We start from the raw sequence: 26,067 nt of genomic DNA, 5'->3' as shown, positions 1-26,067 counted from the left end.
AACAATTTTGGAAGTGGGATACGCTTCAAGCTAATGACGGAAAGAATGTCAGTGCTATTCACAAAGACTGATCTGTGGAACAATTCGGTACCTTTCTTCCCTTAACGTTGCTCTGCTTTCCTCATATCCTTGCTGAAACGTCTCTCACCTTCTAGTTTATTCTTTTCTGAAGGAAAATTGAGAACCAGCTTCCGCCCTCAGATCCTGTTCTCCTTGCCAAAGACTAGAATATGCAAAACAAAGGAAGATTCTTTGGAACAAAAATTAGTCAAACTTGCCTGTATCCTGAGAGATAACCTTCGTTAACATTCCCAGTGCTTTAGCACGTGGCCAGAGACCCAGTAAAGTTGCATTAAACGTTTGCTGAATGAATGATTGAATGAATGGTTCTTTACAACTGAGTAAATTAAGGTAAATTAATTCCAGTAGTTCTGTCTTCTATAGAATTGAACCCAGACAGGGCAAATCTCCTGGACAGTCTTCCCAGGGCAATTTTCAAGAAAGAAGAAAATGAATTGCCTTGAGCTCCGTCTCACAAAGCTTGCTTCCCTCAACAAAACTTGGCAATTAACCACATATACCTCACCCTCAAGAGGCGTCCCACTGCATTCCTTGAATTGGTTTTCTTTGGGGGATGAGAAAAATGGAACAAAGCGGCAAAGAACTCTGGGATACAAACAGCATGCTGGCATCAGGCCCCAGGGTTTTCTAGAACCAAGTGGAAGATGCCACAGAGGTGACTGGCTTTGAAGAAAACTCACAGAGATAATCAATTTGATCACACAGGCAGACACTGAGGTATTTGTCAAAATGTCAGGGTTATGGATAGTGCCAATATATTTGCTTTTCAATGCATTAGTCTTTTTAAAAGCCTGTATCTAATGCGACATGGGACACAGTTTTATTTTGTTTCCCCGCCCCCACTGCACAGTCTTCTATTAGGAAATACTGTACGCAGGTGTTCTTTTGTGGGCGGGTTTTATACAGAGATTTCCAGCCACATACAGATAGAAATTTATTTGTGTGTCTGCTGTTGATTTTAGGAAGGTTCGAGAAATATGTAACAGTAAGTGAGTATCAAGCCCATACCTCCTTTGTGCTAAACGTGAAATCCAGCTGAGAGGGGCCTCTTAGGGTGAATAGAAGACAGCACACTGATGAGCCCCAGATAACCTCCCTAAAGAAGGCCAAGCAGCACCCCACACTCCAGTTGATGTTAACCTAGGCGCAGCCTGCTACTCATAGAAAATTCCAGAAGTCCAGATTAGCCAGTGGCTCCTGGGAGATGCCTAGTTGTCCCACAGAGGAGCTTGACCCTTCCTTAGCGCGGGCGATTTATTTAATACCAAAAGACCTGCATGGTTGCTCACTTTAACTCAGAGGCTATGAGCTTAAAATGGAAAAATAATCAACTTCTACTGAAATGACACCGTATGCATATGTGACCGGAGCACTGACATGATATTTTTATATATAAGACATAGTAAAGAGGAACAATTTATTGCTCCTCGAGTGAATTGTTGGGACAGCTAAAGAAAATCGTTTTTTGTTTTTTTTTTTTAAATACCGTGTAGGAGAATTCTTGAAACAGAGACTGGTCCGCTGTAAAAATTGCTATGTGAAAGACATTCACAGGTACTGGGCCATTAATTATTTTTGCTTCCATAGATTTTGAGGAAGAGCTCTTGTTTTCCTCCGGGCAAGCGTGGTGCTAAGTAGCTAATGCTCTGTGCAGGCTTTCAGGTCTTTCATGAGGTTGTTTTGTTTTGCTCTGTTTTGTTTTTGTTTGTTTTCGTTCGTTCTTTTGCTTCCCTAGCCAACAGAGAGTTCTACCCCGATCTCCCTCTTCTCTGCTCACCTATCGCTGCATCTGCTTATTCTTCCTTAGAATGTCTGCCTTGTGGAAGAATTTAAGGTCTTCCCAGCCACCAACATAAGAATATTTCAGATAGGTCACCTTGATTCCTCCCAGATGATATGGACCTGGGTTTATACCTGAGTTCCTTATCAGCTGAAATCTTGGCCAAATACTCAAAATTTTGAGTCTCATTCTTTCACGTGTACATAATCATAACAAGTACAACAACAAATACGTAATAAGTGCCGGGTACCGTTTTAAGTGCTTTATATGTACCAACACATTCTACCCACTTTATGACCTGGAGGTAGGCATCGTAATCGTAATTCTACTGCACAGATGAAGAAACTGAGGCCCGGTGAGGTCCAAGGATCTGCCCAAAGGATGAAGTGACACAAATGGCAAAAATGACCAGAACTGATCTTGGAGCTGGTGCCCAAAAAATGCTTTCCCTTTCCCTCCCTCCCTCCTTCTCCTCTTCCCCAGCTTCCGCGTCCTTCAAATACTCCTCCACAAGCCTCAGAGCAGCATGGATATGAAGAAGGGAGCACAACCCAGTGCTTTCACAATTCTGTCACTCTGGCCTTCAGAATGTGTCACTTTGTGTCATATTTGGCACAAAATATGCAGCTAAAGTGGAAGACTGGTCATTTAACAACCCTGCGGTGACTGTTTATTTCTTTTTTCAAGTGTATTTATTTATTTTGAGAGAGAGAGAGAGAGAGAGAGAGCACGCACGGGAGGAGCAGAGACAGAGGGAGAGAGAGAGAGAATCCCGCACTGTGACAGTACAGAGCCTGATGAAGGGCTCAGACTCACAAACCGTGAGATCATGACCTGGGCCCAAATCAAGAATCTGTTGCTTACCCGATTGAGCCATCCAGGCGCCCCATGACTGCTTATTTCTTGCTCTGCGTCTAGCCTGGTGTCCCATCTGCATTGTGAAATATGGTATGTGTATTTGGCATAGCACATACGCTCTGACTTCAGAGCATCAATCTGGGGTCCTGAAGCTGGTTGCTTGCTGGCCGAGCTCTGCCACTCCAATGATAACAAACAGAATTCTGCTTATTCCTTGGGTACAGTGCAATCATTTGGCCTCAGTTTACCCATCTACATAATGGGCTCTGTAGTCACTGCTTTCATCTGACTCATTGTAAAGACGCAATAATTCACAGGATGTGAAAATAACTTGTAACTAGAAGCACCTTTTATTTATTTTTTTAATTAAAAAAATTTTTTTAACGTTTATTTATTTTTGACACAGAGAGAGACAGAGCATGAACGGGGGAGGGTCAGAGAGAGGGAGACACAGAATCTGAAACAGGTTCCAGGCTCCGAGCTGTCAGCACAGAGCCCGACGCGGGGCTTGAACTCATGGACCGCGAGATCATGACCTGAGCTGAAGTCGGCCGCTTAACCGACTGAGCCACCCAGGCGCCCCTAGAAGCACCTTTTAATGTGAAAGCAACTGACCTCACATTCCTAAAGCAGGGAAGAGATCTCAAATGGCACAGCAGCGCCCATCTCTGCTGGGGAAGGAAAAACGCAGCGATAAAACTCTTTCATGATTAGCAATTTTGTTCTGAGCACTGACTGGCCAGCTAGAATGACCAAGGTGATTGCCACTTCTGGCCACACTTCAAGGGGCCATTTATATATCAGCTCAGTTTACCGTCTGGACTGAGCCCCCCGGATAAACCTTTTGAATCGAAATGCATACAGCCCAGGACAAGCTGCTGAGCCAAGATCGATCTTCTTACCAGACATGGCACAAGAATATTCAGCCAACTGAGGACGGATACCAGATGAGATTTTGGACTCAAGTGTTCATAGCAGAAATAAGAAGAAAACAGCAATTAGTTCCTCCAGAAGAGAAACTGCAGCGATTCATACACATGATATTGACCGGTCCATCCTTCCTCCCTCCCTTCTTCTGCCATTCACTGAGCAAAATGCTAACGCAGCAAAAGCTCACTAGTTGCAAGTATTTCCAAATGTCTTCCCATGCCAGTTTGATCAACCCAGCTTCATCATGATTGCCCTGTTTTTCTAGATGGTGTGCACATGGGATTGCATCTATCTCCTCGGACCCTTGGTTCTGGCCTCTCTCACCAGTCTGAATATAGTTTTGCTGGGCAGTGAGCTGACAGGGTTTACTTGAAGCCTGGGACCGGTGAACAGAGCAAAGCCCCCCAGTAGTCTCCTGGTGAGTATTCTTTCTCTAGGGGGCCCGTGTCTAGAAACTATTCACAACTGACTGATCCCCGCTTTGGCCTTAAGGTAGTTATGCATATTAGAGAGGGATTGAAAGAAACCATTGTATGGGTGGGTAGGATTTTCCAAGGCAATCTATATCACTTAGCCATTGTTCTGGCTGTTGCTGTAAGTGCCATAAAAGAAACATCTACCACATGCCCAGGGTTCATGGTTTGAATTCCAAATAGTTTGCTTCCCATGCTCGACACTGCACTGTTGATCTCTCTCCATGTGTCACTCTATTTTTCCCAGACGTCTTGGCTGCCAATCTTCCTGTGTATCTGCCATTGACTCCACATGCTGCCTGGGCTTCATGCAGTCGCCCCTGGCCCTTCTACCTACTCCTTACCTGTCCTCCTTGGATCTTGCTTCACTATTAATAATCTTCCAGGAATGGTCCCTCCTGCTTGGCCTTGACCTCCAGATGTCCTTGTCCACATGTAGTCCCTCTGGATCACATTCGGACCCACCCCACCCCCGTTCAGTTGGACTGGATAATGTAACAAGGGATTTGGGCAAAGTTTATTCATCAAGTAACAAAATTATTATGCATCCATCACACCCAAAGTACTCTCACCTAGCCTGGGATTATGGGAAGTCATAAAATTAGATCACTGGCATTTAAAAGAGTTGACCAAATTTAGCTGACAAGTAAATGTCACATCGAAAATTTCTTTCATCCCATTTTGCCTTTATAACCCATATAACATTGTATCCCTTTCCTCAATTTCCCATCTAGAATTTGAGACAAGGCGGGGCACCTGGATGGCTCAGTCAGCAGCCGACTTCAGCTCAAGTCATGAACTTACGGTTCATGAGTTTGAGCCCTGCATCGGGTTGTGTGCTGACAGCTCAGAAGCCTTGAGCCTGCTTCGGATTCTGTGTCTCCCTCTCTCTCTGCCACTCTCCGACTCACACTCTTTCTCTCTCTCTCTCAAAAATAAATAAACATTAAAAAAATGCTTTTAAAGCATTTGAGACCAGACATGAAAACACCCGAAACAATCCAGTACTAAACGACAACAAAGACCACACATAGGAGCTGTCCCAGAGGAGGGTGTGATTAATTGCTGAATGAGAGACTCGATGAAGTCTGTGAGTTCAGAAGTGGGGAGGTCACCGTGTGCTAGAAGCCTTCATGGCTGGCAAGCAGCAGGAGCAACCTTTCTAGGGGAACTGTACTAGGAGTCAAGGGTGGTAATACATCACAAAGAGGACAAAGACCTGGCACAGGGGGATGGCTCAGCCAAAGCCCAGGAAAAGTGTCACTCCCGGTACCCATTCTGCAGTGGGAATTTAAGATATTATTTAAGACTGAAGGTAACTTGAATTGACTTGAGTCTTTGCTGTTTCCATGGGGGAAAAAAAAAAAAAAAAGCAAAACAAACAGACAAAACCCTCAGAAAATCCTTTATGACTCCAGGAACTTAAATCTCCTTTTAAGCTCTTGCAGTCGGGGGCACAGAAATCATTTGTTTTGCAAATGACCCTTGCTGTGGCTTTGTGTTTGGATGTGTTTTGCTAAATAACACTTCACAGAAGAGGAACAGCAAAGCTTGACTCCGGGAAGCATGGACACATTGCTCTAGCCTTGCTGAACTGCAGTCAGATTGGTGTTTTGTCTATTCAGTGCTTCCTTCTTTTCTGTGACCTCATAACCCTGACCTTACTGGCTGGATGCTTCTGAAACCTAAGTCTGCCTTCGATCTAGTCTGATTCATGATCAAGTGACTTGATCATTTGCAGGTTATACATATTCTCACCCTGAGATTTCCGAAAGAGCCACTTACCTAACAAGACTGTGGAAGAGCCAGCCCTTCCTCAAAGAGCTCCGTGCCCTGGGGGTTCTGACACCCATCTGCTACTTGGCTTCTCGGATAAGGTCTTGTTAGGATGACTTCCAGCCTTCCACCTACCCAAAATGGCCAGCAAGTGCAGACTGGAGGTGGAGATACTTTGAGTAGTGGAGCATGATTAATTTCTGCTCTCCTGATTTTAAAGGCAGAATTTTGTATTGCTGATAGATCTGGGAGACACACTACCTACCAGCCCACAATTTAAAAGCAATTGGTTTTAACAATATAGGCAGTACACAACGTAATGCAAATAAGACTAAGCAAAGCTGTGATAAATGTATCTTATCCAGGATAGTGCTAGCAACATGGTCTGAACTCACAAATCCCGCTGTTGGGTAACGACATAAATCCTCAGGGATGCCTTATCAGCAGCAAAGGGCAGGGGGAGCCTGCGAAGGAGGAGTCTGTCTCTAAATCATGACAGAGGTAAATAAATATCTTCAGAATCGAGATGATCATCCTTTCAGAAGGTGGCCCGTGGGGACAGATTTATTCACCTTGCATTGAAAGCCACCAGAGCTAGAAGAGACTCCAATCTGCAACCGTTTGCCACAAAGGCAGGCCAAGGGTAGGGTAAGGGGATGCCTCAGATTTCTGAGAAAGCACCATTTTATTTTCTTGCATTCTTTCATATAACGTTGAAACATTACAATTATAGCTTAAGGTGTTGTAATTATTATAGATTTTCATAAACTAAAGTCATAAATCAGTGGGAAAAAGCCTTTGTCAGATCACGGGTCCCCATTTTGCGTGTGTGTGTGTGTGTGTGTGTGTGTGTAGGAAACTTACGGTCACCACAGCTAGAAAGCTCACGCTGTGACAAGGTCTGCCTGGGTGAAAGTGAAGACCCCTTCCTGTGGCTTTTCTGCTTTCCTGCGAGAAACAAGGGATGAAAAAGACCACTGAATTTTTATCCTACTCCCCTTTGGTTATTCTTGTTCTTGCCATAATACCCATCACGAAAATGATGATAATAACGCTGATTTAATTTTATATTCTATTTCACGACTGACAAACTGTTTTTGTGCACGTATATCAGTATGGTACCCGTAATAGGGGGTTGGTAATCATGATCCCCATTTCACAGGCAAAGAGGGTGTGGGCAGAGAATAAGAGAAGTGTGCAAGTTTACAGAGCAAGTAAATAATTGAACTGAACTGGCTGATGGATCACGGCCTTCCCAAGAGATGCTCTGCCTCTGTTCATTCTCCCACGTTTTTACAGGTTCCTCAGAGTCTTCCTGTACCCAGTGACCACTGGAGAAATAACGGGGTGGCAGGGAAAAAAAAGTGCAGCCGCTGTGCAAAGTTTCAAAGGCCCAAGAACCAATTTGTTGTGAATAGTCAAGATAGTTACTACACTGATTTTTTTAAATAAAGAGATCTCAAATCCAGCCAAAGGGAAATCACACTCACCTAGATTAGGACACTGAACTTTTTGGATGCACTTCTCACAGCTGAAAATTTAGGTTTAATTGTGTGTGATCACTTAATTAAGTCTGTTTCTCACTAGGCTGAAACTTCCATTAAAACCGATTTTATTTGCTCTTCTACTCGCCATTTCATCCTATGTCTAGCACAGTGTCTGGCACTCAATACATATTAATTGAATGGTTGAATGAATGGGCTAATTAGAGGGCCAAGACCTTCAAGAAGGATTAAAAAAACCCACAACTTTCAGCGTGAAGTAAGGAATCTCATATTCAATATGGAAGGAATTATGTGGGACCGTCTGATCCATACAACCCCCTTTTTTAATTCCAGGTGAGGGTGAAAGGGAAGGAAAGAATGAGAGTACGAGTTGTCTAATTGAATAAAAAAAAATTTTTTTTAGCATAGCAGGGTAGCCACAGTTAAGGAGAATGCTGTTTCCCAAAATATGCGATTGGAAATAGCCATCATAATTATAGTTGCTTCTAAAAGAGATAACCCTAACTCCAGCCCTACCGTGGCCCCACCCAGCATCTGCTATTCCTTGGGGGTTCCTTTGCTTTTGGACTGAATCCACTTACAGATAGATAGCCAGCTTTGTCGGGAATATCTATAGTCTATAGAATCTATAGAGATAGGTAAAGTTGAGTAATTGGAGCGGAGCTAAGCCTCAATCCTGGCCTTATTAACAGTGAATATAACTGAGTGGAAGCTAAGTGGCTTTGGTTTTAAGTTCACCTTGTGTCTTTGGGTCTTCTTTGTTTCTATGTCTTAACTGCAGTCTCAGAAAGGTCACTGGGAGCTCAAGTTGACTTATGCAGCCTCGCAAAATGGTAGACGGCCTCTAATGAGGGTAGTGACCGCCATGCACCCAGCGTCAACTTATTTCTTGTATACTTAGAACGTTCCTGGGAGTCCCTAGATTTGTTGCTACTGTGCATCTAATTTCCCATTTACTGCTCTTAAATCAAGTAGAACTTTTGCTTCAGTAAAAAATAAGTGATTTATATCTGAATTTACAATTGTCATGATACCTTTTTTGCCTTTAACGTTGAGCAACAGGTTAGGATTAGGGGTTGATTTTCTAGTCTTCTATCCACTGGTAACAAAAGAAGTGTCTTGTTAATACTTTGTCTCCAGCTTTCTGGGTATGTTAATATTCATTAGGCAAAATAGTAGCATATTAGCTAAACATCAGATCAGATCTTAAAAACCAGGTCTCCCTTGTCCCCACTGGCCTATTTTCCTTACTGTAGTTCACTGTCCTGCTGCTTTTCTCTGTGCTATACCCCCACTTCTCCCCTGCCATATGGCTCATTGTCTCAGGCCCCCATTTCAAGAACTCAAAATGCTTAGGACAGGCCGAATACATAGTAGGTGCTCCAAAGAAATGTGTCGAGTAATTCATTTAAGGGTAGAGGCAAACCCTTTAAGCCGTTCAGAGTTAGGCTCCTCCTGGGGCGTTTGCTGACATGAAAAAGGTGCCACGAATTAGGATACCAGGTGCAACTTTAACTCCAGAATTTAACGGGTCAAGTAAAGGCATCATCACTAGAGTGTTCCTAATAAGTACCCCATCTGTATCCGGAACACCCAATTCTGTTTATCCAGGGCTTCCTCAAAGACAGGTTCTAAGGCTTCATCAATGTTGATAAAAAACATTTGGAGATCTCTCTGAAAATCATTAAGGGATGGAATCCTACTTATACTTCTAGCTCAGCTGCGAGTCAAGTTTGTCAAATATCACCAGGAAGAATTCTCCGGCTAATTGGACTTTGCTTATTTTCAGACACCTGCCAGAATTTTTTCACACCTATAGCTCCTTAACTGCATTGTAATTTCTGGGATTTGGGTTTCTCTTTCTTTCCAGAAGTACTCAGAAAACACCCCTTGTATCAGCCCACTCATGCTTCAAGCACCCCCCTCCCCGCCATGAAAGGTGATGGACAGGGAATGAATGAAGATTTGGAGGGAGTATTTTGAATTTGGGCCCTCTAAGAAAAGATTGTTTTTCTTCTTGTAATGAATCTCAGTAGAGCTGGAACCAGAACCCAGATCTGCTGTTCACTAAGTGATGGGAAGGCATCCCCTGATTGGTGTTATTATTCCCATGTATAGGGAATAATAGTCAAAAGGCAACAGGAAGGTGTTTGTAAGATGTTCTGGTGCAAACTGAGCTCAGCCTGTTAATCAACACAAGCATAAAGAAACCTAATTTTGCATGTTCAAGATGGTAGCTGATCTCTAGCCCTGTGGACACTGGAGCAAATTTCCTGCTATCACCTGTTGGTCACCCTTTACCTCGTTAAATGACTTGTAGATCAACGAGCATGCAGAATCAGGAGATAGTTCTGTCCTAGGGAAGGCAAATTGCAGTCCAACTTCAAAGCAACACACCTGACCTCAGACGAAAGTGTTCTAGTTTATTACTTTGCACGACTGTGTGTTTCAATTTATTACGCTGATGACTTACCTTGTACTGCTCTGTGTTCAATTATGTATTTCCTGCTCTCATTACAGACCTTCAAACGACCGCAAAAATATATTCATTTAATGCTTTTTCTGTTCTTTTAAAATTTTTATCACTCAGAAAGGAGGAAGAAAATGGGTTGAGCATTAGCACTGGGTATAAACTCTGATTGATTTCATGTACTTAAATTACTCTGATAATTGGAGCAAAGAAACTCTTTCACCTGAAATAACTGAATGGTAGCTAGAAAAATATATTTGGGGTCTAAACGATTCAGATATTTTGCATATACTAACACACCCAGTATGTATCTCAACGTGAAGAAAGCAGCATAACGTAAAACTTTGGGGGCCAGAGAGCACGTGCACCAGGGTGGGATTTTGGAAAAGATGGGGCAGGACTTTGAGAGACTTACAGTTTACTTGAGTGTTTCACTGGGTAAGTTGGTGATTTGGTGAACTCTTATTTGTGAGAAAAGGTTATCTATATAGTTGTTCCACATTCTTCAATTGTATGGCTATTTTTTATATTAAGAGCCAATATCAATCCAAACTAAAATAACTAATAAGGTGCATACGATGCAAGATGTAGGAGTCTGTGTTCTCTCTTACTCCATAGAGAAAGAATGACAATGAAGATATTCTAGACATTGTCTTATATTAAAATAGGTTCTGTCAGTGAATTATGACTTAAGGAACAAAGGATATGGTACTTGAACCATTACTATAACTCTCTTTTCTGATGTTTGAAATTTATTTATTGAGGTCAACAGTGAAGTAAGGCTTAAATCCTAATACTTCTGAGAGAGGTAATCCAGCTAATTACATTCATCCCAAGGGGCCAATGATTGATTTCAATGCCTATCCTGAGAAATAATAAAAAGGAGAAAACAAGGGGGCAATGGGGTGCTGGGTAGGAGGCAGTATAAAGTGTCCTACAGGAAAAAAGGAAAATGGTGTCTACCAAAGGGGAGACTATGTACATAGAGAAGAAAAAGTTCTTCCCAGTTGCGATTTGCACCGGGCCGGGTGGCGAGTAGAAGAATCAAAGGAGCGTATCTTGTTTTTATGGTCAGAGACTGTGATAGGTCCATTTGACGTTCAGATTCCTCGCTTAGCTTTTAGCTACCTAAGCACCTATGGTATGAAGAACAAGCTCATTTGGAATAGTTAAATCCTTCAGTTGCTGGAACAATGTCAAGTGAGAACATAAAAAAGAATTAAATACCATGTAACAGTACAACTGGTCCCCAGTTGATCAAAAACACTGTCTAGTTAGTCACGTTCTTTTTCTTTCCCTAGAAATGAGGAAGTGGAGACTACTGGTGAATTCGGGGTTCTGTGTAATCTAGGGTTTAGAGCCCCTGACTGAATCCGTAGATGGGTTCCTCCTTCCTGCAACAGTGCCGTCCCTCTGCCCACAATCCCTTTCTGCTATTGCCAAGGCTGGACAATCCCTGCCCCTACACAACATTAGACATCTTTTCTTGGGCCGCTCCCTGGTAGTTCTAGTCTCTCTGCACTTCAGGTGTAACCATTTGGCTTTTGGAGTGTTTTCAAGTTTTCTCCCCAAACCTGATCATTTTTGTCCTTATTCATCAAAAAAGCACGCCACTCAGCAGTTTTGAGTTGGAAATAAATGATATTGTCACGATGAGAGCATCACCATATTACGACTCATCAGTAGACACATCAGTTCAAAGCAACAGGTTGAATAGAAAAACTATTATGTGACAAACTATTTGTTTAGCTTACACAATGGCAGGCAATATATCTGTTCTCCTGACTCATTCTTCGTTACCAATTTAAATCAATTTGGAAGTAGTAAATCCTGTGGATGTTATGGTGTCTTAGTGTATCCTGAAATTCATTTGCTGCTGTCCTCTTCATTCACTGCATTCGCTTGATAAATGTGAATTCTTAAAACATTGCTAGATACTGTGCGAGGTGCTGGGAATATGGAGATTACGAGGGGGCTTCTCAGACCACATCTTCTGCTAGTGTAGGGTTTCTGGAGCTTGTTATCACCCCCTCACCCTCCCTTGCTCTTTGCTTTTTAGAACATTGTGAGGATCAAGATTGGGATTTCTGGATTATTCAAAGTTTTCCAAGGTCATTGAGACACATACACAACATCCCTATTATCCAGGGCATTCCCATTAAGCTATTTTGCATTTCATCCGGCACCAGACTCAATTTCTAGCTCACCCTGGGTTTAAGTAACTATTTTTGATTTAAATAATTCTCATTCTGATCCCCTTTTTTTTCAACATCACAAAGCTATGCTCTCGCGTCACCAGCTGTGTCTCTTCTTTGCCACCTTCTTGAGGTGAAGCCCTTTCAGTGGCGTGCAAATAAGGAAACCTCCTTGAAAGGCAAAGGCACGATCTGGAGCTGCCTTTGCTGAGAAGCTCTCCTCATTATAAAGGCATTCGATAACCTATTTTGAAATATAAAACAGGCTTTTCAGGCTGCAGTTGAAAAACATGGTATTTTAAGATTTGTCTCGAACGCTTCCTTTCAAAGGCTGCTTAATGAATTCCCGAGTTTAGAGGGAGTCAGAGAAGAAAAGTATCCTCTTTGCTTTACTTTTGTTCCCTTAAGAAATTAATGCACGTTATGATTTATGGAGGCCACTCCAAAGCATGGTGTAGCACAGATTCCACACGCGAGGCACATCTTGCCGTGATTCATTCCCGTAACTATCTTCAGGGATGGAGAGTGTACCAGCCATTCTTCCTCAAGGAACAAATGGCACAGTCAAATTAGGACAACTCAAGGAGAGTTTATTTATAAAAAGACTAACCAAAAAGGAGCAGGTGGGGTTTTAGAGAACCGCAAGTAATGGTATAGGAAGCCTGGGCTAGCAGAGGTAGCAGGTGCTCCCCATGGGCCAAAAGGGACCTGGGGACAAAAAGATGGCCAGAACCAGGAAGGAGAGAGAGTCCTGTTAGCAAACCGCCTAGACAGGTGGAATGATCTGGTCTGGAAGGACACAGCTAGTGTGAAGCAACTGTTAGGGAGGAACCAGAAGAATAAGCACTTCCTTCTTCCATCGCTAGTCGGGGTTCCCCTTTGGCAGAACTCGCCTGGAAGCCATAAGATGCAATAGTCCGTCATAGATTTCCCTATAGGTTAGACTCCTGGCCCAGAGAGTGAGATGGAGAGTGGTGGAGACCCAGAGACCCTCTGGAGACCCGGAGAGGCAACTGGAAAAATCTGTCTCAAGCAGAGGGCATGTCAGCTTAAGTCATGTATATGTTCAAAACCCTGCCATGGCTTTTCACATCATTACATCATTCCCCAAAGTATCAAAGATCCTCCCTGCAGCCTATAAGGCTCAAATGCTGTGCCTCCCGTCTCTGTGTCTCTGATCCCATCTCCTTCCGCTCTTCCCTCGCTTCTTCTCCCCCAGCCACTCCAACCTTCTTTCCCTCCTCCAGAAAGCCAATTACCCTCCCATCATGGCCTTTCGCCCCAGCTCTTCTCTGTTGAGAAAACTCTTCTCTAAGGTATCTTCCCAACTTGCTCTCTTGTTTCCTTTATATCTTTAAAAAAATTTTTTTTCAATGTTTATTTATTTTTGGGACAGAGAGAGACAGAGCATGAACGGGGGAGGGGCAGAGAGAGAGGGAGACACAGAATCGGAAACAGGCTCCAGGCTCTGAGCCATCAGCCCAGAGCCTGACGCGGGGCTCGAACTCACGGACCGCGAGATCCTGACCTGGCTGAAGTCGGACGCTTAACCGACTGCGCCACCCAGGCGCCCCATCCTTTATATCTTTAATGGGGGAAAAAAAATCACCTACCAGTGAGCTCTTCCGTAAGGAGAAGTTCTAACCATAGTCAAGCTTGACCTCTTACCCTGCTTTATTGTTCTTGACACTTCCTCTCATCTGCCTGTTTCTTTGTTTGTTGCCTTCATCCACTAGAGGAGAAGTTCCCTGAGAACAGAGATGTTTTGTTTTGGCAATTACTGTATTTCTGGAGTTGAATAGAGTCCCTGGCATATGTCATATGCTCAATAAATATGCCTTCTACAAATCAAAAATAGATGAAGATTTTAGGTAGAGAAGATATGGTTGGGCTCCAGTCAGTGGGTAATCAGAAAACTTAAGTATCATTACTCTGGCTAAAAAAAACTGAAGACTATACGTGTGGTAGAAATTGTTAAACATAACACAAAAAGAGTGATTATTAATGTTGTTCTTGTAACTATCGTCAACACACAGAGTGAAGGGATAGACTCTACCTCAAGGTTCTTTCATTTATCTCTATCTGTAGTTAAAATCACATTTCTGCACTGATTTTTCTCAAATTTACTAAGGACGTTCCGTTAAAGAATGCTTTTGCTGCCTAAATAAACACTTCATTTATTAAAATATTCATGAGTCATATTGAGGATGTTGGATTTTGTGTTTGGTTAATTCGGGCCCAAAGAGGCTAGGTGAATTAAATCAAAAGCACACATCAAACCCGTGATGAATATAGTATTAAAATATAAAGAAAAGGAACCATGTTTCAATAAAGAAAGCACCTAAAGGTTGAAATTAGAGGCAGATTTGCTTTAAAAAAAAATTCACATGGGAGTTGATCCCACTGGAATGACTGGAAGATTTGTATTGTCTTGTGAACTCTATTCATCCAGAAGACTCTTTCCCTCTGATCCACCCAACCAAAAGGTGGCAGACTACCACACAACATTCTACCTGCCCTAACACTGAGAATAAAGCACTCTTAAGTTTATATTGTTCACGTTTTCTCGGACAACCGAAGACATTTTATACATTCAGTGACAAGTTTGAAACTGAAGCCAAGATTTAGCTTATGACAAGATAAGAATCCATTTTGTGTTTTTGTATAATTAGTATCACCCAGAACTTTTGGTTGCCCATGTCCTTGCCCTGTCTTTTTTTCATATATATTTTTTTACATTTATTTATTTATTTATTTATTCATTCATTCATTCATTTATTTATTTTTTGAGAGACAGAGAGAGACAGAGCATGAGCAGGGGAGGGGCAGAGAGGGGAGATACAGAATCTGAAGCAGGCTCCAAGCTCTGAGCTGACAGCACAGAGCCCGATGCGGGGCTCGAACCCACAAACCGTGAGATCGTGACCTGAGCCGAAGTCGGATGCTCAACCGACTGAGCCACCCAGGTGCCCCTGGGATTTCGCCCTCAGTCTTAAAGGAAGTCAGGATCTGAATGGACCAAATGCAAACAAAAACAAAAACATAAACAAGAAAACGTCTGAACAGTGAGAATCCTGGGTCCCATTTAAGCATCCCAAGTATGATTTTTTACCACTTCTATGGATGAATACTTTGAAGCCTAGTGCAGTTACATGACTTGCTCACAATTACTTAATACTTCTGGTGTTTGATAGGGCCATGAGATTTTTTAACTCGCATCTGTCTACCTCTAAAAGTCATTTCCTTAGGCCATGCGGCATTTTCATTTCCAGACTTAGGGAGCGTAAAGGACATTTTATTGCTATGGTATAAGCCAAGTTCGAGTCCAAGCTCTACCAGCTCAGGCATCTAAAGCAATTTGAAAGAATCAGAGTTAACTCAATTGAATTTAAAACCAATTTGTTTCCATTCTCTTGGGGAAGAAAGGTGTCGGCTATTACCGTTGCTACCATCAGACTTTATCACTTTCAAAGGGCCACAACTTGCCCTATCTTCACTGAATTCCTGAATCCTCAGATTTTTATTCTGAGTCCCAAATGGGGGCTCAAGGTTTTGCTCTGAAAACATATGGGTATGAATTTTCTCTTTATATGGAAAACTTAGGTTAGGTTGACCTTTCTGAAGTGAGATTATAGAAGGAGGATATTTATTACTGAACATCTCACTCTACTAAATAAATTTAATAATTACCATACTTCAAAAGCATTTTTGAGCATTTGGGGCTAGAGGTCAACTTTAACTTGTGAGCATCACATTTCCTTCTCCAGCACTAAAAATATGATTTACCTTTATCAAGAGAAGCCAATATGTTTGTTTTTCAGGAACATACTAAGTTTAATAAGTATTTATTAGTGCCAAATACTATGGGCTCACTGGAGTGCAGCAGGAAGATTATGATATAATCTGTGACCTTTAGGGAATTTTAATTTCATTTTGGAGCCAGGAAATGCGCACACATAATGATAAATTTCTATGAAAAAAAAAATCTGTTTGGATGCCCAAATAGCGCATGGCAAATTAAGCTCTTTCAAAGTGCAGAAGGAGACCTGTGGGCAAGAGATAGCTGGGAACACCTGGCAGAAATTTGGCTAGACGATAAAAGAGAGGTAGAGTTTGGTTTGGGGGGGGGGGTTGGGGGTGGGGCGGCTCAGCCATGTCTCAGAGGCATCCCTGGCTTTCCATTCTTACTACCGTGACTTTACTATGGGCTTTTCTTATCTGTCACCTACACCCTTGCTACTCCACGCTTGAGCACTGGTTAGAGATGCAAAATACTGGGTCGTACCCGGACTTAATCAGAAGCTGCATTTTAACAACATCCTCAGGTAATCTAAACACACATTAAAGTTTGAGGAGTACTGATCTCAACTCTACAATTGCCTGTCCAAGATCTATCTGTGTCCCGGCTAATCCACTCTCCACAAAGTCAGTAGAACAATTGTTCTGAAAGGCACGTCTGGGCCAGTCATGGCTCCAATTCTAACCTCTGCAAGGGCTCTCTCATTTACAGCATGAAGTCCAAACCCCATGGCATGGTGCAGCTCGTTATGGTCACCCTATCTTTCTAGGCTCCCCTATATCTCTCCAATTACCTACCACCCACTTCCTTTCTTCTCCCAGACCCTTGTCAAGTCCTCAAGTATGTTTACGTACTCACACTTTTTCTTGCTGTTAGCCCAGTCATTTCATCCAATTGGGAAAACCTTCATTCTCTTTTTAGCATTCCAGATTCCTATTGATCTCCCAAGGTCCTGGTCCAACAACAGCCCCTCTCTCTGCTCTGAGATTTCTTCACCCTGAACTGATGGTTCCCACCTCCTCTGGTCCCAACACCATTTCTTCATAACTCAGTTGTTCCTGAGTTGTTCCTGGTGGGACAGAAGTTTAAACATGATGGATGATTTTAGCTTAGACAGCTGGACAGCTAGCAGGTGTCATTATGCATTAGTTTCTTGGTTGCATTCTAGCATGACAGCTGGGTCTGCATAAGCAAAGCAAGTTTGAATTTTAAAGCAATTACCTGTGATAGTTTGGCCCTTCCCACCCCCCCCCCCACCTCCTCCTCAGCATGATAAAAGTGAAGTTATAAGACTTCCTATCTCTGTCACTTCCCAGTTGCACTATCTTGGATAATTAACCTGAGTACGTTTCCTCATTTAAAAACTATGAATAATAATTAGAGCTGCTTCCTAAGATAATTGTGAGAATTGAAAGGGATAACTGACGTGAAAGCATTTGTATAACTAGAAAGTACTGCCTACATAATACTCAGTATTTTACTTGTGTTTATTCCCTTGCTATACTTTGAGTACTCATTATCTTCCGAAAATTGTACTAGATATCAAAGTCATCAAGATTTTTCAGATAGGGTAACAAAGAATGTCAGAGGCAGTAGACACAAAGAAAAGCTAGGAGAGAATGAATATGTTGCTACTCCAAGCACTACACAAACTACTGAAGCATAAGAAATTTTGGAAGACTGCACAGAGGAGTTGACATTTAAAAAAAAATACGAGGATAAAATTATAAAAGTCCTAAACTAGAAAGATGTATCATCATTGGCTCTCTTACTCTGACCGGACAGATACAGCTGCAAACTTCATACAATTCTAGACCCTTCAAGTTTTTAGATCTTCAGGTGGCAGAAAGAACTTTTCTTCCTCTTACCCAGACACTGACGTAGCCCCTCCTGACTGTCCCCTCTTCCCTCCCCTGCTACATGCGGGTACCTCCCTTCACTCCTGCCCACTCCGTGTTTAGCACACACTATTTTCTAGCTATGCTTTATCTGGCTCTGATCCCAAGTCCGTGCCAACATTTCCTCTGCCTGTGTAATGGGGTTTCATCATTGACGATTTCAGTGTCACTGTCACACCAAGTCACTAAGTTCTTACATCCTCCCAGACGCCAGAGGCCTCCACATTTCTTGGCTGCATCCCCCAGCAAGTCACTTAGCCAAAGCATTCCTTCTTCAATTGTATATTTTCTGTCACTGCTGGCGCTGAGCTGCAAACCAGGAAGAGTGGTATCTTGGTTGTTCTCTCACATGAGTTCCTCCATTTCTCCCGCTGAGACCTTGGACAGCACATCTGCCCACCCCACTTCAACACCTTCGCCACCAACTTGCCTCATCAGTAACACAAAGGTGTTTGACTACAGGATTAGACCAGATGATGTGCCGCTTTGGAACAGTCTGTGGTTCTTTCCATGAGAGAACTCTCACCTCATCTTTATAAGGCTTCCTCTGGTGCAAAACGGAGCACATTGAGAATCAAAATTCATGTGCACCCCGGCCCCGCCTCTGTCCTAATACTCTGAGAGAATAATGCAGTCTATTTTGCAGACCCTGTCACTGTTCTACCACATAACATCCTATTATTCTTCCGAAATGGAAGATTAAGTTTCCCAGCGCGTCTGACTGAAGGCCCCATATCACCAAATACATAACCATTTGCCTGCAATTCCCCTGGGGAAGGTTATTAACAACAACTTAGTCCCTGACAAATGACTCTGTTTCTAAGGTAGTGGTTTATATCAAGGTTCCTAAATACACATCATTTAAATTTACCCAGACAGCCATGTGTCAAATAAACAGCAATTGATTATTAAAAACACACTCATTCTTGGGCAAGTGACTGCTCGGCAACTCTGGATGTGCTGAACTGTTGATTTGCCTACCATGTACAAGTGCGTTTACTAATCGACACCCACTTCCCATGACATTAGTCCAGATTGCTTACACTGAGAGACCCGTTGGTTGCCACCTGCAATCTGGAAACATACCTTGGTGACACAGGGTCGGTGTTTCCAAAGCCTCATAGAATGAGAATGCCAGGGTCAGAAAGAACATGAAGGCCTCCTAGGAAAAGTCCCCATTCAGTGATCAAGTGCCTTCGACCAGCGTCCTTGCAAAAGTAATTATGTGGCTGCTTGTGTATATCTAACCAGGGGATAGCAACCACATCAGGAGGGGGGCAGTTCTCGAGTCTTTCTTTAAAAAGTGTTTTCCTGGGTGGCTCCATCGCACAAGGATAGCTCTTTGGACCTCTAGAAAGTGTTTCCCTGGGGGGTGCCTTTGTGGCTCAGTTGGTTGGCTGTCTGACTCTTGATTTCAGCTCAGGTCATGATCCCAGGGTTGCGGGATTGAGTCCCACTGTGCTGCTTTAGATGATGTATAACAGTACAGGCACTGAGGGTAGAGCCTGTTTGGGATTCTCTCTCCCTCTCCCTCTGCACCTCTCCCTGGCTTGCACATGTTCTCTCTCTCTAAAATTCAAAAACAAAAAACAAAGAACAACAACAACAAAAGCACATTTTCCTGGAAGCTTCCCACCCTTGTTTCTGGTCCTTTCTCCATTCAGAATAAGAAACACTTTGTGATAATTAATTTTATGGGTCAACTTGACTGGCTCAGAGTGCCCAGATCCAACATTATTTCTGGATGTGTCTGTAAGGGTGTGTCTGGATGAGATTAACATTTTAATCTTCTTTCCAGCGTGGGTGGACAACATCCAGTCCATTGAGGACCTGAATAAGACAAAAGGCCAAGGAAGGAGGGATTTGCTCCCCCCCCTACTTTTTTTTTTTTTTTTTTTTTTTTTTTTTGCCTCACTAGTGAACTGAGATATTTCTGAGGTTATATCAGAGATATATCGCTGATATATATATATCAGAGATATATCGCTGAGATATTTCTGAGATATAACTGAGGTTAACACCGTCAGCTACCCTGGTCTCAGGCTTTTGGACTCAGAATGAATTATATCACTGGCTTTCCTGGGTCTCTTTCTTGTAAGTGGTAGATGGTTGGACAGCCCAGCTTCCATAAGCATATTCCTTGTATATCTTGTTATTCCTTTTATTCCTTATAATTCCTTCTATTCCTCAATAATTGTAATCCATTTCCTTGACAAACATCTATATCTATATCTACATCTATATCTATATCTATATCTATATCTATACCATCTATATCTATATCCAATCTATCTATATCTATCTGTATCTATCTATCTATGTATCTATGTTTATATCCATATATAAATTCTACTGATTCTGTTTCTCTGGAAAACTCTGGCTAATACATACCTCTAACTGAAAAGGAAAGAAGGCAAAGGAGAAAGAGAAGAGTTTGTCTATTGATGGAGCATTACCATGGTTTTTCACATTATATATATTATCTTAATTTGTGAATCCCTATAACAGTAGAGTTAAGAACTTGTCATTTCAAATCACACAGACCTAGGTTTAAATTCTGGCTCTCTACCATAATAATTTCTGACCCTTGGCAAGTTGTTTACTTCCACATGACTCAGTTTTACCGAACCTGTGAAATGGATTATATTTATCTCACTAGATCATTGCAAAGTCTACCTGACATGATGTATAGTGCTCAGTGCAAATCACATGGTCAATACATGGTTATATTAGTAAAACCAGCAGCAACGCTGAACTATACAATAAAGCATAAAAAAAGTTACAGTTCTATTTTGTGAAGGGAGTTATGATACTTAATCAGAACCCTCTCTTCTCTGGGCTTACCACCCCAGTCAACCTCAGCTCAATCTTGCACATGGAACATCCCTTTTCCTTCACTTCCCTGGCCATGTCCTTCGGAATAGGTACAGTCCTTGTATAGGGCAGTGCATTCAATGGACATAGTTCGCTTGAAAGGGATTAACAAGCATGAATGAAGTGGGTATACCAGACAAAAGACTTACAAGCTCCATCTACCTGTACTGTTACATCATCTAAAGTTCAGTAAGGACCCTGTAACATCAGCAGATTCAGAGTAGATAACAAAGGAAAAGCTTTGAATACATGTGTGAACAAAGGAATCGATGAACCAGTTGATGAACCAGCGGGTAGCCAAGCTAAGGAAGACAGACGAGAAGCACATGAGAAAGAAATAAAAAAGCCTCAGTGGAGAGGGGGAAGGTAGACTGTCTGTTTTTTCACTTTCCCGGGAAAGGAAGGAGCTCTGTCACCTGATAGTCTAGATTCCTAGGCTCAAAGTCAGGAATTTTAGAGGCTTACTTTGTTCCTCATGCTGGGGCTTCTCCATCTAATGTGAGAAAGTGAACTGTCTTCCGATTTCCATTATTTGACTCCTACTTTCCATTTCATCAAATCCCACTCATATTTTTCTGCCTTCTCCTCCTTTATCCACAGAATGAATAAAGCATTCCATTACTGGGGCTTTCCATGAGCCCCTGCTCTCATCACCTTCTACTTAAAAGGTGGTCTTCTAACTAAAAGGTAGAATGGCATATGGCCTCCGTGTGACTATCACTTTGACCATGCTTCGAAGCTAGGGTCATTGATTTCCAGCTTTCTCTCTCTCTCTCTCTCTCTCTCTCTCTCTCTCTCTCAAGTCAGACACCGTTTTGAAGAACCAAGGAGAACATTTTCAAGATTTTTTTCTAATGTTTATTTTTGAGAGAGCGAGAGACAGAGCTTGAGCAGGGGAGGGACAGAGAGAGAGGGAGACACAGAATCTGAAGCAGGTCCCAGGCTCCAAGCTGTCAGCACAGAGCTCCGCACAGGACTCGAACTCAAACCGTGGAGATCATGACCTGAGCCGAAGTCGGACGCTCAACTGACTGAGCCACCCAGGGCGCCTCCCGAGGAGAAAATTTTAAATGATTTCACTTTTATGTGAAGAATTGATAGATGTCAGTATGATTTTCTCGGTTATAGCATTTTCTCTGGCAACCCTCTCCTCTCTGCTCCCTTCCCCAGTTAGCGCTGGGTGTTCACTCTGCAGATCTTTTGCGAAAGTTCTGTACCACAGGGAAGCCCTCCCTGAGGCTGGGTGACAGGAAGAGGTGCTGGAAGAATCAGCCTCGGTTGTTGCTCTCTGGGGTGGGAGCTGATTCATTCCATGATTGTAAATGGATCATTATAAACTCAGCATAATGAAGCAGTAATTACCTAAGAGGTGATGGATTTGGGGAGATTTTCTTGGCTAAATGATTTGCAATGTATAGTATTGCAGCAATTAAGCTAAAGTGATCACAGAAATGTTGCACTTGGCTGGTGCAGGATTTCTCTCTCCTTCCCTGCCTCCCTCCCTCCTTCCTTCCTTTTCTCCTTCCTCTTCCCTCCCTTCCTCACGTTCTTCCTCCCTTCTTCCTTTTCTCCCTTCCTCCCTCCCTCGTTTTCCTTTTCATGTTTCCATTGGATGTTTCACTGGAGATTTAAACTGTTTGATATTTTGAATTCTTTGGTAAGGATTTTGAAACCTGGGTATTGTCCTTAGAACTGGATAAAACACACACAGGCCCACATATCTCACAAATGCACGTAGCTTTCAAGGTTTGCACTTTCTAAAAGAAGCTTTGTAGCATTGCGTCCTCCTTTATACTTTTGGAATATTAACGAGAGCACATTCAGTGGTTTTCGTTAGGTAGAGGAGGCAAGGGTTTACAGCTGTCAGGAGCCTCTGTGGGTCACACTACAGCCTACATACTCTCTGCTCAGCCCCGATCTATAAAATGCAGCTCATTCTTCAAGACCAGAGACAGAGCAATTAGAACAGATCCTTTGGTCCAGAAACCACCGCTTGGATTTAATCTGTTATTGGAAGTGTGGAAAGCTCTAATAACTGGACAACAGCTCTAGTAACTGGGGGCGTCTGGGTGGCTCAGTCGGTTAAGCATCTGACTTCCACTCAGGTCATGATCTCACGGTTCGTGAGTTTGAGCCCCGCGTCGGGCTCTGTGCTGCGGGCTCGGAGCCTGGAGCCTGCTTCGGATTCTGTGCCTCCCTCTCTCCCTGTCCCTCCCCTGCTTGTGCTCCATCTCTCTCTTTCAAAAATAAATAAACATTAGCTCTGTCAGGCGGCATAGGGCACCAGGGAGTGGTTTGGAGCATGCATTTGATTCCCTATGCCAAACGCCTTCTTCCAAACATCTTATTCTAGCAAGAAACTTGTTATCCCACTGAGAGGAGCGGAGGCAAGAGATGTGGTAAGAGAAGGAAAGCCAGAAGTCGGAAAGCTTGATTCTCAGCACAGCTGTGTTCTACACTCCTGGTTGCATTTCCTCCCATTGAATTCATTCCTTTCCTACCACTCTTCTGTCTTCAGTCTGAGCTTCAACCAGATTTCCCCCTTGTCTCGCATCTATTCCAAGATGCCATAGCCTCCTCGTGCATTTGCTGAAAACTTTTCCTCCAGTCACTCATAAATCTTGACTTCAAGGTCATTTTGACTTTCACACCAATCCAGTCACGCCAACCTCCCCTGAACAGAACACCTACTTCATGATGGATGGGTAGGTAGGTAGATAGATAAACGGGTCAGGATTATAGTAAATGTAGGAGCACATAGGCATGTAATCCAGTACACTTTTGATTGCGAGTGAGAGGAACCAAACGTCAAGCAGCTTAGATCCAAAGACATGATTGGCTTTCTTAACCCTGAGGTGGGGGAGGGGGCGGTCAGAGATGGGGTCTAGATAAACTGGATGGAGGGACCCAAACATTGAAGGGAACTTCTCTATCTCTATTCCTCTCTCTTCTCATCAATGTCATCCTTTCCTGTCCACAGTCAACACACACACACACACACACACACACACACACACTTACGGTTGAAAAGCACACTTTTCTGACCAGACATTCAAAAATACTAGGGAATGTCTGTGACTGGTGAAGTATCTATCAGATATCAGACTGATTATATAAATCTAAAAGGATCACTGAGCCAGGCCTATGTTCCTAGAAAGGGGGAGGGGCAGGGAGCAATTTTTGAGATACCTGTATATTAGCATTGTCTGCCCAGCTACTCCCTTAGAAACAGTTCCCCAGGGGCACCTGGGTGACTAAGTCAGTTAAGCCTCCAACTCTTGATTCTGCCTCAGGTCACAGATCTCACAGTTCGTGGGTTCGAGCCCCGTGTTGGGTTTCGTGCTGATAGCGTGGAGTCTGGTTGAGATTCTCTCTCTTTCTCTCCCTCTCTCTCTGTTCCACCCCTACTTCCTCTCCCCCCACCCCTCTCTCTCAAAACAAATACATAAACTTTAGAGAAAAAAAAAATAATCTCCCAAAAGGCAGACTCCAATTTCTCCATATTTTGAAAAGACTCTGGTTTCCACCATCTTGTCCTGTACTGGGGAACTAATGCGCAACAGCTTATGCCGCTGTGTTCTCCTGTAGTGGGATGTCAACCATAGAGAAGCATAACCTTTGTGGCTCTGTCTCCTCCGTGTAGATTCTTGAACGCTGCTTGATGGTAAACACGATGTCACATTCTGTCCGCTCTGGGAAAACAGCTATTTTGGTATGTGATGTTAGCTTGAAATGTGCAAAAGGAAAGAAACAGCTAAAGGTGTTGAACAATAGAACACCGAGCTGAAAGTGGGACTCAGGGACCAAGAAAAGAAGACAAGTTAATTGATGGACAAGGAAATCCTGCAGGTAGTTGTACCTGAGGGCTTGGCTAGCTGCACAAGGTAGAGAATATTGAGCACCAGTCACAGCTGCCCTAGATGAGTGTCTAATTGAGGGTCTTAAGGAAGCTCCATATTGAGCAGAGTTGGAGGGGGTGGCTTTCCCAGAGAGGGAGCTCTATGTTTGGGACACACTGGGCTTCAGCAATTCCAGAGGGACATTGAGGAATTACAACCATTGTGTATCTTATGAGACAAGTTCATACGAACAGGATTCAAAGTCATTTGACCTGAGGTTAAGTTCTGGCTCTGCCATTTGTACCCTAAAGAACAAATCTGTTGTCCTAGGAACCTATCTATTGTGTCAAGAAGTGTAAAATAAGGATACTAATACACCCACGTTGTCTACCTCACAGGATTGCTGTGACATTGATGAAGAGGTGCATCAAAATTTGGGGGGGGCCTACGGTCCCCAAAGAGAAACCAACAAGCCCCCACAGGCATCAGCCTAAATTATTTTAAAGGTACAGTCAGCATATGAAAAGTGAAAACAAAACCTTGGGCCACTAGCCATTCCAGAAACATCCTCCCATGACATACCGCTTTGGCGATACTGCATTACTTTGCTTGGGCTCTACCTGTCTCCTTCCATATACCCTTATAGAGATCGCTGCATGGCATGGCCATGCAAAGTGATTTCCCCACATGCTGTACACAGCTCATAAAATACTCTGGGATTCTGCTAGAGGCGAGGCACTAAAAAAAGATATTAGTACTCCACATAAATTTAAAAAAAATCTCCTTGACAAGGGTAACAGTATTTGATCCATTTTCCATTTCTTGGCAGCCTCAACACCCCAGGGTTTTCAGTTTTCCCATTATACACCGTAGTAGACAGGCGAGCTCACACATGAGGGGAAGCATTGAAGGCCTGCCTCCTGCACAGAAAGAGGAGTGATATCACTACTGCACAGAGAAAGACTGCAGTTTGAGCAAAGCTCATTACCTCTTAGTAGGCATTACCTCTTAGTACCTCATTAACAGAAGTGTCAGTGCTCAGGGTTAGAAATAGTCCCCTCTGATGTCTTTTAATGGAATAAAGCTTCACCAGAGCAATAACGGAAAACAAATTGTAAGGGACTCTGAGACAATTGAGTGGTTGCAGCCTGCATCTGCACTTTTCATGGAGAGCTCATGGTTTGATTGGATTCGGTAAATATCAGAAAATAATGCCGAAGGTAGGCTCCTCCTGGCTGTTGGGATTGACAGCTGTCCAATACAGTGACAGATCTGTCTGTCTTTCAGGAGAAACATGATTCATAGACCTCATTACAGGCAGATGGATGGTGCATACAGACTGGAGTTGAGTCTCTGGGCATTCATTCTTTGAAATGCCAATGGGGAGTAGACACTTGTATAAACGGCTAGGTCAATCCTTTTACCTACTCTCTCCAATTACGTCTTTTCTACCTATGGAACTCCTGTCTAACTAACAGCTGGGCCTCCATGTTCAACCAACTTGGGCTGCTGTTTGTATAGAGAGGTTTCACATCAGTGGTTGTATTTATTGCATGTCGGCCTCCTTATTTGTGCTATTTATCTCTCAA

This window comes from Leopardus geoffroyi, chromosome D1 (genome assembly GCF_018350155.1).
Source record: "Leopardus geoffroyi isolate Oge1 chromosome D1, O.geoffroyi_Oge1_pat1.0, whole genome shotgun sequence".
NCBI classification, from domain to species: Eukaryota; Metazoa; Chordata; class Mammalia; order Carnivora; family Felidae; genus Leopardus; species Leopardus geoffroyi.
The sequence above is the reverse complement of the archived record's forward strand: the minus strand, read 5'-3'. Positions refer to the sequence as shown.